Below are 16,629 nucleotides of genomic sequence, written 5' to 3' on the forward strand. Positions count from 1 at the left end.
AGAATGGTTAGATCATTTCACAATTCCATCAATAATGAATGCATCAGTGTCCCAGTTTTCCTACATCTCCTCCAACATTCATCATCATTTTTTCCTGTCATCTTAACCAATCTGAGAGGTATGTAGTGGTTTTAATTTGCATTTCTCTACTCAATAGAGATTTAGAGCATCTTTTCATATGACTAGAAATGGCTTTAATTTCTTCATCTGAAAATTGTCTATTCATATCTTTTGACCATTTATCATTGGAAAATGCTTGTATTCTTACAAATCTGAGTCAATTCTCTTCATATTTTAGAAAAGAGGCCTTTATCAGAACCCTTGGATATAAAATGTTTCCCCCAATTTACTGGTTCCCTTCTAATCTTGTTTGCATTGGTTTTATTTGTAAACAAACTTTTTAACTTAATATAATCAAAATTATCCATTTTGCATTTTATAATGTACTCAAGTTCTTTGGCCACAAATTCTTTCCTTCTCCACAGATGAGAGGTAGATTATCCTTTGTTTTTCTAATTTGCTTAGAGTATCACTCTTTCTGTCTAAATAATGAATCCATTTCAATACATTTTTAATCATTTGAAATGTTAACATATGGAAAGGTGAATGGGCTTTTTCTATGCTGCTCAAGACAGCAGAACTAGGACAGAAAGAAGTTTGAATTCTGGTTCAGTATTGCATTTGTTACTATCTGTTTGAACTTGGGCAATTTTTAACTTCTCTAGGACTCAGTATCCTACTTGGAAAGTAGAGATGTGATGGAGGTAGTTTCTGGCAGAAGTGGACAGAGCACTAGAGCTGAAATCAGGAAGACCTGAGTTCAAACCTGACCTTAAAATACTTACTAGCAGCATGACCCCAATCTAATCACTAAACTTACCTGCTTCAGTTTCTTCATCTGTAAAATGGGAACAACACCAGCACCTTTCCAGGTTGTGAGGATAAAATGAGATAATATTTATAAAGTACTTCAAACACCGTAGAGTGCTTTATAAATGCTATTATTATTATTATTATGGTCCTTCCCACTCTACTCTTATGACCCTATTAATCTAAGTTATAAGGAAACAGATGCCAACTTTTTAGAACTAATAAAGAAGCAAGCTATCTTGCAGAGTAGTTTCCCAAGACTAAACATATTCAAGACCAGCCAGACTAGTTATCCATCAATAAAATTCTGGAAAATACAGGTTCCAATCTCAGTTACACTCCTTCCAAGTCCTTCAAAAATAACAAAATAACACTAAAAAAGAAAAAGGATTTAAAAGAGCCACTGAACCAGTTAAAAAACCAGAAATAATGGGGAGGAAAGAGAAACTACACAAAATATCCTAAAATGAAATCAACTTAAAGAACACATTCAAAATAATTAAGAAAAAATACCACTTAAAAAAACCACAACGTCATATAGAAGACTAAAGAGATAATCTGGGAGAAAACCAACCAAAAGTTTAAAATAGTGGAAAAAATTGGGAAGTAATGAAAGTTATCTATATAGAGACTATAATAAAAAACTGCAACCAACAGAATTAATTCATAAAACAGAATGACAGTTAATGAAGATTGCAAAAAATATAGCCACAGGAAAATCACTGAATTAGCAAGGTAATTTAAAAATATACAGAATTAAGTGATGGACTTGGTGAACAGGTGAACACAATAATCTAAGATTGCTGACATCCCCTCCCCCCAAAAAAAATCTGTATAAGAAAATAAGTTGTGTAGAGGAATCTGAGGTCCGAAGAAATTAAAAATATACAAAATGTGCAAAGAATCCTGAAAATGAATACAAAATTAAATATTGCTTTCAATACTCATTATTAGCCTCCAAGTATCATTTAAAAAAATGGGGAAAAGGAAAAATTAGACAAATGAAAAAAAGGTACAAAATTAGAGACATGCATAACCTACCCAGAAGCAGGAGATACACTTCTAAAAAGCAAAATTCAAAAAAGCTTGCAAAAAGACATCATTTATCTCAAGGAAGTTTTCCAGCGCAAATTTGAATCAGCAAAAAAATTTTTTTTTCTTTTATTTATTTATTTATTTATTTATTATTTTAATAGCCTTTTATTTACAGGTTATGTGTATGGGTAACTTTACAGCATTGACAATTGCCAAACCTCTTGTTCCAATTTTTCCCCTCCTTCCCCTCACCCCCTCCCCCAGATGGCAGGATGACCAGTAGAAGTTAAATATATTAAAATATAAATTAGATACACAATAAGTATGTATGACCAAACTGTTATTTTGCATCAGCAAAAAATGTAAGTGGTTAATACAAATCAGTGGTTAATACAATGTAAGAATCTTCAGAATTACTACACTGATGAAATCACTATATATTTTAGAAAGGTTTTAAAGAAACAAGAAGAAAAAAAAGAGGTAGGATACTCAAACTAGGACTAGAGGAGTGGTAACGATCAAAACTTATCTCTTGCCCCTTGATATAGGAAAACTTAATGGTAAAGAATGGTCCAAAAACTTTGGAGAACAATTTGACAACATACAAAAAAATCACAAAACTGATCCTATCCATCCAGAGACTCATTTACTAAGATTTTACCCTAAAGATATTGTAAAAGATTGGGTTGGTTTTTTTTTTTTTTTGAAAGATAGATGTGGCAGCAATGTATAAGTAGGATTACTACAATGGGCAAGAAATGACAAAACAACAATTTTGAAGTAAGGTGATTTCAGTGAAAATGAATGGGATAAATCCCTATATTTATGCCCACCTGCATTTTTTATTTCCTTCACAAGCTAATTGTACAACATTTCAGAGTCTGATTCTTTTTGTACAGCAAAATAACCGTTTGGTCATGTATACTTATTGTGTATCTAATTTATATTTTAATATATTTAACATCTACTGGTCATCCTGCCATCTGGGGGAGGGGGTGGGGGGTAAGAGGTGAAAAATTGGAACAAGAGGTTTGGCAATTGTTAATGCTGTAAAGTTACTCATATATATAACCTGTAAATAAAAGGCTATTAAATTAAAAAAAAAAAAAAAAGAAAATGAATGGGATATATGAGAGATTTTTGAAGTTAAAAAGAAGACTATTCAGCTACTAGGGAATTAGAAGAGGGAAAGTGTGAATATGATTCCAAGTTCTGAGTATGAATTACTGGGAAATTGTGCTACCATTTACAGAAGCAGAGAAGTTGGCAGGAAAGCTTATTTGGGGAGCAGATAATAAAGAAATTGGATTTTTGGCACATTACCTGAAATACCAAATGCAAAATCATCCTCTAGGCAACTGAGGATGTAGTACCTAGACTATCTTAAATTCCTTCCACTTCTTCATACTAAATGAATTTTGTCTACTGAGATTATGGATGTTTCAGGTTGCCCCTTCTAATTGCTCTTTCCATAATATTCTCTCGGTTTTCTGTATAAATATATATATATATATATCTGGAAGTTATTCCCATAAACAGGGCAGCTGAAGATCAGGAACCATCTGGGTTCTTTGAGGGAAAAATTATAGAGTTGATAGTCAAAGTCATGTTTATAAAAAACAGACATTATCAGGAAATATGTTCCTTAAGGTAATTTTCCATACGATTGGAATTTAACCTTTTAAATGTTAAAAATTTGATTTTAATCATTTTTAATGGAACATTTTACAAAACATACTATCACAGATATCAATGATACCATTACTTGGTAAATACCCCAAGAACATCAAGATGTCCTTAGTTATGCTATCAACACAAACAAAGATTTGGAAAGAAAGTGGGGGACCATCAAATGATAAAATTTGGACAAATTAGAGCATATGTAGAACATTATTAAACCATAGGAAATGGCAAACATGAAGATTGCTGAGAAATTTAGGAAGTCTTATATGAACCTATAAAGAGCAGGACCAGAACAATTTACAGTGTGACCACAAAAAGCAAAAACAATAAAAGATTTTAGTGCTCTAATCAATACAATAACCAACTGAGATTTCCAAAGACTAGTGGGAAAGCATGATATCAGGCTCATTAGAGAGGTGGAAGAATATAGGTGTGGAAAGAGAAGATTTTGACCTCAATGTTGATTCCCTTTACTGTACTACATTTCAAAGAATAGTTTTATTTGGAGTCACTATGAGCTTTTTGAGAACACGGCCTATTTCTTGCCTTTCTTTGCATCACTCAAGCTTAGTGTAGTCCATGGCACACAGTAGGCACTTAACAAATGCAAAACTAGTGACTGGGAAGTGACAGCAATGGGAAAAATAAAAACAAACATCCATAAAACACTTTATCCACTGTGCCACCTAAGCCTATTTTAAATTCCTTCCACCTCTTCACACTTAAAATGAATTTTGGTTTTTCACTGAGATTTGGATGTTTCTGGTTGCCTCTTCTAACACTGCTCTTTGCATTACATTGTCTCCGGGACAAAAAAGAAACTTTTTTAAATGGCCTCCGTCTTGTGCCATGTGGCCCCTTACTCCTATGCAATGATGATTAACAATATGACAGGAAAGGAGACAGAGGGCTAAGAATCACAGTTTTTAGACCATCCATACTTTGACTACTGGTACTCTAAATATGTGATCTCTCTGCAGCTAAGCTATTCCAGGCTTAGCTCCTGCCACCACCTTCCAGAAAGCCTATCCCATTGTTAGTGCCATTACTCTCCCCCCAATCCTTTATATTTATTTTGCATATAACTTATATATACTTATTTATGGACATGTTATATTCTCCCTTGTAGAATATAAGTTCCCTGATGGTGCAAGGCCCAGCACATAAAAACCATTTAAAAGCTTGAAGACTTACTGACTTAACATGGAAACATTTAATCATTTAAACAACTTGATTCCTAGAGACTTGTTGAAGTGATAATCTCCTGTAGGTATAGAAACACCTCTTTCTTTAGGTGAATTTACTCAAAATAGAGTGTAGGGATTAAAATTATCCCATTTACAATAAAAGGAACTGAGATCTCTGAACCAGTGACATATTAAAGGATCCATGATTCCCTCTAATGAAGTGGACCTCTGAGCTTCATCATGATCTGATGATCTGACATGCCTCTTCCTTCCAGGGTTCTTTTTTCATATGGCTAGATGTCCAGTCATTCCAGATCGGCTATACTAAATACAGAATAATTCCACTGATTAACATTAGATATATAAGCTAAAATAAGCAAAATAATGTCAGCAGGATTACAAATTGGGTAGAGTTATCTCCACACAAAATGGACAGATTTCTTCTTAGTTTGGGCAGGAGAAAACAGTACAAGCTATCACGATAAGTGACCTAGGTGGTCATAAGATAGTCTCCTGCTCCTACGGGATAAGAGACTGGTCCAGAGGTACAAAAATATTTTAGGAGACTTGCCATATATCTGTCATTTCTGTCACACTGGGTTTGGTCATCACAAGAAGGAAAAACAAGGATGGAGAGGTTTTTGTTAACTTCCTAAATATAGTTAAGCAATTGAACTTAGAATCTGTAGCTCACAGCTCTGAGGCCTTATATAATGAACTTTGATATGATTCTATTAATACTGATTAGGATAGCGAAAGGGTCCAAATAAATCATGTCTCATAAGAAGCAGCTTAGTGTAGTAGACAGAATGCTAGAAGTGGAGTCGGACAACCCTGATTCAACCATTCCTCTAATACTTACCATTAGCAAGTTCCCTTACTAGAGAACCTTTGATTATTTCATAAATAAAAATAAATCTGAATAATACCTGTGATGTCTAAGTCCCAGAGTTGGGGTGAGACTAAAATCAGAGAAAGAACATTTAAACCCAATTTTATTGTTTAATCATTTCAGTCATGATCAACTCTTCATGATCCCACTGGGGTTTTCTTGGCAATGACACTGATTAGAGTGGTTTACCATTTTCTTCTCTAGCTCATTTTACACTTGAAGAAATTGAAGTAAAAAGAACTAAATGACATGCTTAGGGTCACACAGATAGTAAGTGACTAAGGCCAAATTTGAACTCAAGAAGATGAGTCTTTCTGATTCCAGGCCCAGGACTCTTATCTACTGCTTCACCTAGCTGCTAATATATGACCCTATAAACAACAATTATTATTTGTGAGGTGATAAATAACATTTCACCTTTCTTTTCTAGTCTATGAATAAAAAAAAAAAAGAAAGCAAAATGTTTTCTTCAAGATAAACACTCAATTCTCACTCTTCCTTTCACACATCTAATCCATTTCTAAGTTGTCAATCAGATCTTCACAATAGTTCTTAAATTCTCCTCCCTTCTCTTACTCCAAGCCCTCCTAGAAAATAGCTGCAAAAACCACATCCTAATATTTGGTCTTAAAACCTCTTTCCACTTCAATCCATCCTCCATACAGTGGTCAAAACAATTTTCTCTAAATTTCTCTAGGTATGACTACACCTATTTCACTCCCTATCCTATCAAAATGCCTCTATATTTACCTCTAGATTCAAATTCAAATACAAACTCCTGTTTATCATTTATCCTTTATAACCTGGCTCACCCTACTTTCCTAGCTTTTTTATACTTTATCCTTCTCCCCTTCATCTTGAGAACCCAAAGACATAACAAGACAGCTCAAAAAACTTTTGGAGCATAACTTGAGGGAAGGGAGATACATCATGTACACGTATGTTTACTTCATCTACAAGAAGTACGTTTTTCTTTTGTCCATGATAAAACTAAACATACACAATATCATAAAACACCTCACGTATCCAGAGAACAACTTCACTAACCCAAATCACAACAAATCAGAAAACAAGTCTCTAGATGCAAAATAGTTCAGAAAAGCAGTGTCCTTAAATTCATACTAAAGAATACTTTAGAGAGAGTGGTCAGACCTTAGACTGCCGACTATTCATATTTTAGACAGCTGTAAAGTTAGGTAACCAGGTTTCTTGGTCTGTAGTAAATTTTAAAGATGGGAGACAAACTACTAGTGGTAAACAAGAAAATAGCAAGACAAGAGAAAATTTAGCAATACTGAAGCCAAAATGAGGATTATGAAGCATTTTTAAAATAAGTATGTATGTATTTGCATACACACACAGAAAAAATAACAGGAGTTCACAAAGAAAACACAAATACAGTTTTGAAAGTTACATGTGAGCTTTAGCAAAGCAAGCAAGATGAAACAAATTCGTGGTTTTATTTGCACTCTTCTTTTTGTGTTCCACTGTTATTTGGAAATGTTCTTTTTGAGAGGTAACTTCAAATTTACACGTAGTACATACACATTCTCTCTATCTCTCTCTTTCTCCTAAAAGGCACAGCACTTCTGAGACTAATTTAGTGTAAAGACAAACAGACCCTTTGGACTGGGACAATTCAATTCAAAATTGAAGTTCATACCTTGCCTCATTAAAGAATGAATTAAATACAACATGCCCAGATTTTAAAGTAATTCAAAGCATTAAAAAAAGTTTGGGTACTTAAAAACCCGAGACACCTCATCCAATGAAAAAGTGGGTAAAACGAAGTTAAATATATATATATATATATATATATATATATATATATATATATATATATACACACACACACATACACATACACACACACACACACATCTAATTTTCATTCACAATTTGGGTTTAAATTATATTCCCAGCCCCTGGTTCTGAAAAATGCCCTTCATCTTTTTTTGCGTGCTGTGGACCCCAGCCGTAGTCAAATTTTAAACAAGGGCTTATTAGTACAGCCCCAAAAAGTGGCTTGATGATCGGCTTTGCCTTTTTGTGTCACAGATCTCTGGCAGTTTGATGAAGCCTATGGGTTTCATTTTAGAAAAATCTTTTTGGATGCATTAAGTATGATATGCAAAATTCAAAAGAACCAATTACGTTTTCTAAATTTTTCAAAAAAATAAATTCACAAACCCCAGGTTAAAAAGCTATGATTATAAGGCAGCTAAGAGATACACTGAAGGAAGTACTGGACTGCGAATCAGGGAAACCAGAAATTAAAACCAACCTCGAACACATTCACTACGTGGCCCCGGGGAAGTCACTAAATCTCTTATCTATTTTAAGTGTCTTCTTTTATAAATGGAAGTAATAACGGCACCAATCTCACAGTGTTAAGATAAAAACGTGATTTGCAGAGTGCTTTGCAAACCTTAAAGCGGTACATAAATGCTAGCTATTATGACTGCTGCAAACCATTCCAGGCAAATGGGATGCTTCCCCCGAGCTAAAAACAAAAACTCACCAAAAGTTATTTTAAGTTCTACGTTAATAACCACCCCATTATGAACTACCACTCTTATAGTTCCTAGAGAGTCCGCTGGGTGTCACTAAAAGTCCCTTCGAGAGAAACAAGCAGAGGTAATGTACTAAACTCACCGGGGATTCGTTCCAGGGTCAAGTAGCGAGAAAATCGTGATCTTAACAACTGCATTCGATGAGCCTTTCTCCGGCAGCCTAAGCTTCCTAAAGGGGAAGGTGTTTTCTCCTCCTCAGAGTGCCGCGGGGGAGGGAGGAAGGGAGGTATGCCCCTCTTCCCCCGCACGCACGCGATCAGCTCCCTGGGCTTCAGGGATCAATGGCCGCTCCCAGAATGCTTCTGCAGTCCAGCTTCCCGACTCGCCCTCGCAGTCGGTTCAAATCACCTCCGAGAGAAATGGGAGAACAGAGCACAGCGTCCCAACCACGTGGATACCATCGCCCCGCGGAGTTTCGAAGGAAGCCAAGAACCCGCTCCCTGTCCTTAATTACCTCCGGCAACGCTGTCTTCTTTTTTCCCATTGGGTAGACCAAGAACGGAAGTCCAAAGGGGATTGGTCAAGGCGAGAGAGGTGGGGCGGAGAAAAGGGGGTGGAGGGGGAACGCGGAAGAAGCGGGTGGCCCGACCAAAGATGGCTAAGGGGAAGTGAGAGGCTGCGTCGTTACGACGTCCTCTTCTCCCCACGTCCATTACGTCAACTGAAACATCAACAACTTTATTTCTTTCAAGAAGCCATAGTGGCGTGCGAAAATCCGCAATGTTGTGGATGCTCTCTGGTGGTTTCCAGTTGTCCTTGCTTGAAAGCTTCCTTTTTGGTGTCACTGACTGCTGGGAGCCATGTGAAGGCGATCCCACCCATTCACATAAGTTTTTGGGGTTTTTTTAACTTAAAATTTTTTTATAGCATCTTAAAAAGTTATGAATTTGATAAACAGGAGCTTAACTTATACAAAAAAACAAAGATTATGATTAGATTTCTTACAGCTTTTTCTTTTTTTAAATATAGCTTAAATTTAACAGTTGTTTCAACATTGCAGAGCAACTAGATAGAGTACTGGTCCTGAGCTCAGGAAGACTCATCTTCTCAAGCTCAAATCCGACTTCACTTACCGTGTGATCCTGAGCAAATCATGTAAGCTTGTTTGCCTTCGTTTCTCATGTGTAAAAATGACCTGGAGAATAAAATGGTAAACCACTCCAAGAAAACTTTGCCAAGAAAACCCCAAATAGGATCACAAAGACGAGTACATTATTAAACAACAAAGAGAACACCTCCTGCTTGTGCTTTGTGTCTCCTTGTCAACAAGCATTTATTAAGTACCTACTATGCTAAAAGCTGGGACCACAAAAAATGCCCCCCTAAAAAAAAAACCACTTGCTCCCAAAAAAATCAAATAGATTTCTGAAATCCCTTCTCTGTTGTATGTATGTTTCCTTGATGCTGCTCTACTAATTTTTTTTTTTTCTTTTTTCCCTTTTTTAAACCACTGGAGAGTTTATTACCACATTTCCATCCCAAGACTCCCAATTCCCGTCTATTCCTATAAAAAACTCCTAGGTTTAATTGAGCAAAATAAATTCTCCTATTGATTGTAGATGACAAAATATGTCTCATTCAGCCTGTTCATATGCACTACAATCATTCTCCACTACCTCCTTACCAACGGGTGGAAAGCATGAGTCATCAGTCTTTGCTACTTTAGAGTTCTGAAGCTTTTGAAGGTAATTTTGCTTAACAATTGCATAATGTTCTGGTAAACTGTGCTAGTTCTCTCTCATCCCCCTCACTGTAGATAAATTTACTCAAATCTTTTCATGTTTCTGTGAATATGTCCCTTTCCTCCTTTTGTATGCTACAGTTATATTCAATTATAGTTATAGTCATAGTCATGATATATATATATATAGTCATGATAATTTCTTTGGGGCACTTAGTTTCCAGTTATTTGCAATGAAAAAAAAAGCGACTATACATATTTTTGTATCTATAGGTATGTACTGTCTCTTTATTTTTTATTTTTGGGGGCTATATATCCAGTAGTGCTATCATTGCTTAAAGAAAATATACATAGCATATTGAGTTCAGTATGGTTCCAAATTGCTTTCCAGAATGTTAGAACCAGTTCATTTCTCCTTCAACAATGAATTAGTGTGCTTAAGTCTGCCATTCTCCCTCTCCCTCCCAGTTCTTCCAATAGGTATCATTCCCCCTTTTAAATCTTTGACAATTTGATGGGTGTGAGTCGTCTTAATAAGTATTATAAAATTATCTTGCTGCACAAATCAAAAAGGAAAAAATGAAAAATAAAAAATGCAAACAAAAAAGTGAAAATGCTATGTTGTGATTTACACTCAGTTTCCATGATCCTCAGAGTTGTCTTAATAAACATTTCTCTTTATGAGTAATTTGGAACATTTAACACTATATTGTTTCGAATTCACCTGTCCTCCTTTGAAAATAGCCTATTCATATACTCATTATTTATTTCCTGAAGAATGGAATTTTGAATGTATTTATAGCCATTCCCTATATTTATCAGACCCTTAGAAAAATTTGCTGCCAAAAAAAAATAATTCTCATTTGTTTTCCTTACAGTTCTCACTACAATGATTTTGTTTGTATAAAACTTTAATTTTATCAGAATTATCTTTTTTTTTTTCGTTCAGCAGGATGAGACATAGAGACTTGCATGAACTGATCTAAGTGAAATGAGCAGAACCAGCAGATCATTGTACACGGCAACAAGAAAATTATACTATGCTCAATTCTGATGGATGTGGCTCTTTTCAACGATAAGATGATTCAGGCCAGTCCCAATGATCTTGTGATGAAGAGAGCCATTTACACCCAGAGTCGGGATAGTGGGAACTGAGTGTGAATCACACCATAGCATTCTCACTCTTTTTTGTTGTTTGCTTGCATTTAATTTTTTTCCTTTTTGACTTTTCTTGTGCAGCAAGATAATTGTATGTATATATTGGATTTATCATATATTTTTAGCATGTTTAACATATATTGGATTACTTGTCATTTAGGGGAGGATGCAGGGTAAGGGGGAAAAATTAGAACACGAGGTTTTGCAAGGGTTAATGTTGAAAGATTATCCATGCATGTTTTGAAAATAAAAAGCTTTAATAAAAAAAAAAATGAAGTCAAGAAAAAAAGTTTTTTATGATCATCTTTTGTTAAGATTGTTTCCACTATCCATAATTTTAAAAGCTCCATCCTTCTCTTCGTCTAATCTGCCTTCTATATTTAAGGCCAGCACCTTTGGTACTTGAATAAGAATCTGGCAGTTTGAAATATTTTTTCTTTGATTTGGAAACTCTCCATTTGGGTTATGATATTCATGGATGTTTTCATTTGCTGTATCTTTCGGGAGATGACTATTAGAATCTGCTTTTACTCTCCCCTCTGTTTCTAGTTGATTTACTGGGCAATTTTCTTTCCTTATACATTGAAATGTATTGTCCAGGTTTTTTACTTTGTCAGGGTTTTCAAAAAAGCATACTCGTAGCAATTTGGAACTTTGCCCAAAGGGCTATAAAACTGTATATCCTTTGACCCAGAAGTGCCATTGCTGGCTCTATATTCCAGGGAAATCTTAAAGCAAAAAGGACCCACATGTGCAAAAATGTTTGTAGCAGCTCCTTTTGTGGTGGCAAAGAATTGGAAAATGAGTAGATGTGCATCAGCTGGGGAATTGCTAAATAAGTTATGGTATATGAAAGTAATGGAATATTATTCTATAAAAAGTTATGAACAAACTGATTTTAGATTGACAAGAATTAATGCTGAGCGAAACAAGCAGAACCAGGAATACATTGTACACAGTTAACAGCAAGATTGTGTGATGACCAACTATGAAAGACTTGGCTCTTCTCAGCAATTCAGTTATCCAAGGCAATTCCAATGAACTTTGGACAGAAAATGCCATCTGCCTCCAGAAAGAGAATATGGAGATTGAATGTAAATCAACATGTGCTATGTTCACTTTTTTGTTTTTTCTCTTGTGGTTTTTCCCTTATGTTCAGATTTTTCTCTCCCAACACAATTCATAAAGAAATGTGTATTTTAAAAGTTTATATACATGTATAAATAGAAAAAAATAAATCAATTTTTACTCTTTCCTGAGCTAGAAAACTTTGAGTATATACCTTGGGATGGACTGCATGTTTACTCTCTAAATTAATGTTGTATAATCTCAATTATATACAGTGACACCTTTGGGTGTTTTCTTGTGCCATTTCCTTCAAGTTATGGGAACTGAGGCAAACAATTAAATGATTTACTCAGGATCACACAGCTAGTAAGTGCTAGATTTGAACTCGGAAAGATCAGTCTTCCCAAACAAATCCAATACTCTATCCACTGTGCCATCTAAACTGTCTTTTTATCCTTTAATGATCAGCTTTTTATTAAAGGGGTTTATTAAATTCCTTTAAACCCAAAACTAAATATCAAAAGACATTTGAGAAACAGAAACCCATTAAGATTGTCTGTTAATGGTGCTTAAGGATGCAACCTTTTGATGGAATGAATGCCCAACATGGATGAAATCTTGAAGTTTTTGAAGTATTGATATAGATTGGTTAAGTCAGGCAAATACTAAAAAAAACTAATTTTTTCTCCAATTCTGCTTCAATCATAGAATATAATACCGTTGACATGGGCACATCATACTGGTTGGAAATAGATGCTGCCTTCTTAGAGATGGATAAACTATTCTTCTGGTACATTCTGAGTTGTTCTCATTTTTCATTTAACAATTTCTGAATTTTCCCATCATTTTTGTCAAACCAGTCCTGATATTTGCGCATGTTCTTGTCCAGATAAGTAAATGGAGTGCAGTATACCAAATCTCTGAAAGCTGGCTACTCCATTTCTGCTCCACTGTTGCCAACCATGCTTTGCTCAGCTTTCCCTGCAAATTGTAAACAAACTCTTCTGCTTGGACAATCAATCTAATCTGTTGACATTAAGTCTTCTGGTGGTCATTTTACTTTGGGGTCACTGCTTTTGTTGAATGCAAATATTTAGCTTGGAGAGGATAAGGCTATGGCCAATCTAGCACTCTTCTCTCCTTACAATAACACAGTCTATTAAATGTCAATGTTTGCTGCAAGGGTGGTGCATATACAAAGTTTTATTTTTTAGGTAAAAGGTTTGTGAAGAGGTCATGAGATGCACAAGTCTTCAGTAAATGACCATTGCTGTTGCTATTTCCAACTCCATTCCTCCTAAGGACTCCTTGATAACTATGCTTACTCTTGCATTAAAAGTCACCCAGAAATATAAGCTTGTTTGGCATGTTGATGAAAAAGATTTCCAAGTCTTCATAAAATTTTTGATTTCATCAGGGTTTGTCATAAGGTGATGGTGGCATGGTGCTTTCCTGCAAGTGGCAGTCGCATTATCATGAATCTATCATTCATTCTTTTTGGTAGGCACACAAGCTTGTTGACTAGATTTGTTTTGATTTGCAGCCACTCTAGGAAAACGTGTAACCAACTCCAACTTCGACAAGCTAACCTTCATTTGCCAGCCTTGTTTCACTGAGGGCTACTATTTGGATGTGAAACCTGCCAAATTCTTTTGCAACAAGAGCTGTACATCTTCCAGGTCTCTTGGATTTTATGTTGCCTGTAAGTATGCATATATTTCATGTACCAATGGCACATGGAATCATATTTGCAAATGTTTTTCTACATCTTTTTAATGTTCTGACCACTGAGTGGGATCCCCCACCTGCTGAGATAAAGGCAGGGTTGGGTGAAGCAGTCAATTTTTAGGGCATCTTTTCTAGCCTCTTCTTCACACCAGGAGGTGAACAGTACAATGCTTAGAAAGCTGCTCAGACACCCAAGGGGCTACAGAATCCTCCTGCCCAGTGAAGAGATGACTCTATGGTCTGAGCCACTTGCATTCAGGTAATTACAGCTTCCAATATATCCTCATCTGCTTCTTTGTCACTTGTCTATTGCCCCAGGGCTTTGAGATAGGTTTAAAAAATTAGTATATGTATTATGTCTTTTTGCTTCATGAATAAATTAGATTTAGGTGATACATAGTTAAGTTTTCAGCCTCACTCTTCCAAAGTCATTGGAGTCCATTAGTAAGACAAAGTCAAGACAAGTGATGATGGCTTGGGATGCAATATATGATCTTGGTGTCTTCATTATCTAACTAAGCTTAGAGCCTGTTTCAGTCACCTTCCTGGCTGGTAGAACAAATTGTTTTCATCTGCCCATTCTGCTGGAGGAAGTTTTCACAGATTTGGGAGATTCATCACCCCAGCTCACCAAAGGATCCAAGACCTACTGTTTATCCTTAACATGGTTTAATCTGTCTGTGGAAACAGTTTGCCAGAAGGTGGCCACTGTGCATACTACAACTTATTGGACTCATAGATGAAAGTTGTGTGAATTAAGTGCACACCAAGGATAGAAAGCAGCCCTGAAAAGGGTTCAGCAGCCTACACACTAGAAGTACTAACCGTCCCTGAATATACTTTATGTTCCATACAGAAAAGTGCAAGGAGGATGGTAATATTTAGAAACAATATTATATTAAAAATGGTGGAGGAAGCTAGAGATGATTTAGATTACAAAAGACTAAGGGGGAAGATATGATTACTGCCTTTAAATATCTGAAGAATAGTCATGTAGGGGGGAAAAAAAACCAGTTTTTTACAATGCAACTAAGGTCAGTTATTGGATGTAGACTGAGGCAGATTTTAGTTTTAATATAAACAACTTTCTAAAAGAACCCATAAACTCACAAAATTGCAGTTGAACAGGAACTTAAGTTCAACCCAAATCCCAAAATGAATCTGCACTATAACATATAAGGTAGGCTATGGGACTCATTATCCCAAGCAACACTCTCACTGGCAGGCTAGATCTTTAGAGTGCACTTACTGGTTCCTCAGAGTTCCAAGGGTAAAACTGAAGGATTGGGGTTCTACTTTTTGGTACTGTAGCCCCCACTGGTATGTTTCTAGTGATTATAAGTTGATATCAATATTGACTGTAGTATAGGAAGAACTTCACCAGAGTTGTAATTGGTACAAAATAACCTCCAAGGGGCCAAGTTCTCTCAAAAGTACAAAAAGAGTCCAGGAGAAAGTGGGGTCAGCTTAGAGAACACAAGAAAGAGCACATGTGACAAAGGAATAACTGATAATTCTTGACAAAGTTCTTTTGTCCCTTCTGTAGTGTCCTGATGAACCCTGCCATTTAGCATGACAATAGTCTTCTACCATGCTCCTTGTAAAGCTTTTGACAATGACTAGTTTTTGTCTTTAGCTTATGACAACATTCTAAAGTTAGCTACTGATGTTCCAAATATGCTGAATGGACACTTTTTAGGAAATTATTTTGACCTTTTAAATTTCACAAGATCATTTTCTAGTCAAGAGGAAGGAGACAAAAATTGTTTCTTTACCCTCCCCCCTCCCCTTAGATCATCACAAAAACAGCATTCCCAGAACATAAAAAATTATCAATTTATAGAACTCAAGCAGTGGGAGACTATTATAGCTCTCAGTTCTATCACCTAAGTGACACCTTAGCAAATAATTTCATTAGCCTTATATGGTCTGTGGCTGGGCATTGCCCACCCTCGTGGGCCTTTGTCATTTTCTTGCCTCAAAACTTCATAATCTTTGGTGAATTTAAAAAATTTTCTTTGAACAATACCATTTGTGACAATATGAATCAATAGAGAAACTTACAAGAATTTTTAAAACAGATAACTTAATACCAACTTCTATTATGTCTTTGATATAAGTTCTATTATCAGATTGACAAGCAGCTGCCTTCATATCTCATAGTAGTCTCCAATGAGCACCTATTCCTTTCTTCTCTGATCCTCACTGAATGAGACTTTGTGGCTCTACTGTCACTTCTTAAAGGACAAGCATCTGCTTCTTTAGAACATTTAGTTTCCTCTTTTCCAAGAGCTTCAAATTTTCTTTTAAATATCAAATATATGGTAGCTCCTTTTTCATCATTATTTTATGACATTCTTCCATTCTCTCCCTGGTTGACAAATGTTTTTCCCCAGAACCAGTCCTGATCCATTCTTACTTCTCCCCTATTCTTCTAGTTCTTTCAATGAAACTTCATGGTATGGTAACTTTTTACCCTTCAGTGGGGAGGGATTTCACTTTCTATAAATGGAAAACTAGCTTACTTTTGGACCCCAGATAGCTGATGGAACAGAGGAACATGCTGTCTTAAAAATGGAGTACCCTGCTACTTGGCAGTATTCCATATGGAGCCAGCTAGGTGGTGCAGTGGATAGAATGTCCCAGCCCTGAAATCAGGAGGACCCGAGTTCAAGTCTGTTCTCAGACATTTAACACTTTCCTAGCTGTGTGACCCTGGGCAAGTCACTTAACTTCAATTGCCTCAGGGGGAAA

At 35.8% G+C, this 16,629-nt stretch overlaps 1 protein-coding gene and 1 long non-coding RNA gene across 2 annotated transcripts in view; one reads left to right on the plus strand and one right to left on the minus strand.

Annotated features, from left to right (window-relative positions):
* WDR89 (WD repeat domain 89) overlaps nucleotides 1–8,830 on the minus strand; it is a 34,035-nt gene extending 25,205 nt beyond the window's left edge. The window contains exon 1 of the mRNA XM_031952699.1: nucleotides 8,323–8,830. The gene's annotated coding sequence lies outside the window, so the exon portion shown is untranslated. The remainder of the gene's footprint in view (nucleotides 1–8,322) is intronic.
* Nucleotides 8,831–16,543, plus strand: LOC116421588. Its single transcript, XR_004232031.1, has 3 exons — nucleotides 8,831–9,335; nucleotides 9,800–9,925; nucleotides 13,691–16,543. It is a non-coding gene; the product is annotated as an uncharacterized LOC116421588 (long non-coding RNA).
* The last annotated feature ends 86 nt before the right edge of the window (nucleotides 16,544–16,629 follow it).

Source organism: Sarcophilus harrisii, chromosome 2 (assembly GCF_902635505.1).
Source record: "Sarcophilus harrisii chromosome 2, mSarHar1.11, whole genome shotgun sequence".
Classification (NCBI taxonomy): domain Eukaryota; kingdom Metazoa; phylum Chordata; class Mammalia; order Dasyuromorphia; family Dasyuridae; genus Sarcophilus; species Sarcophilus harrisii.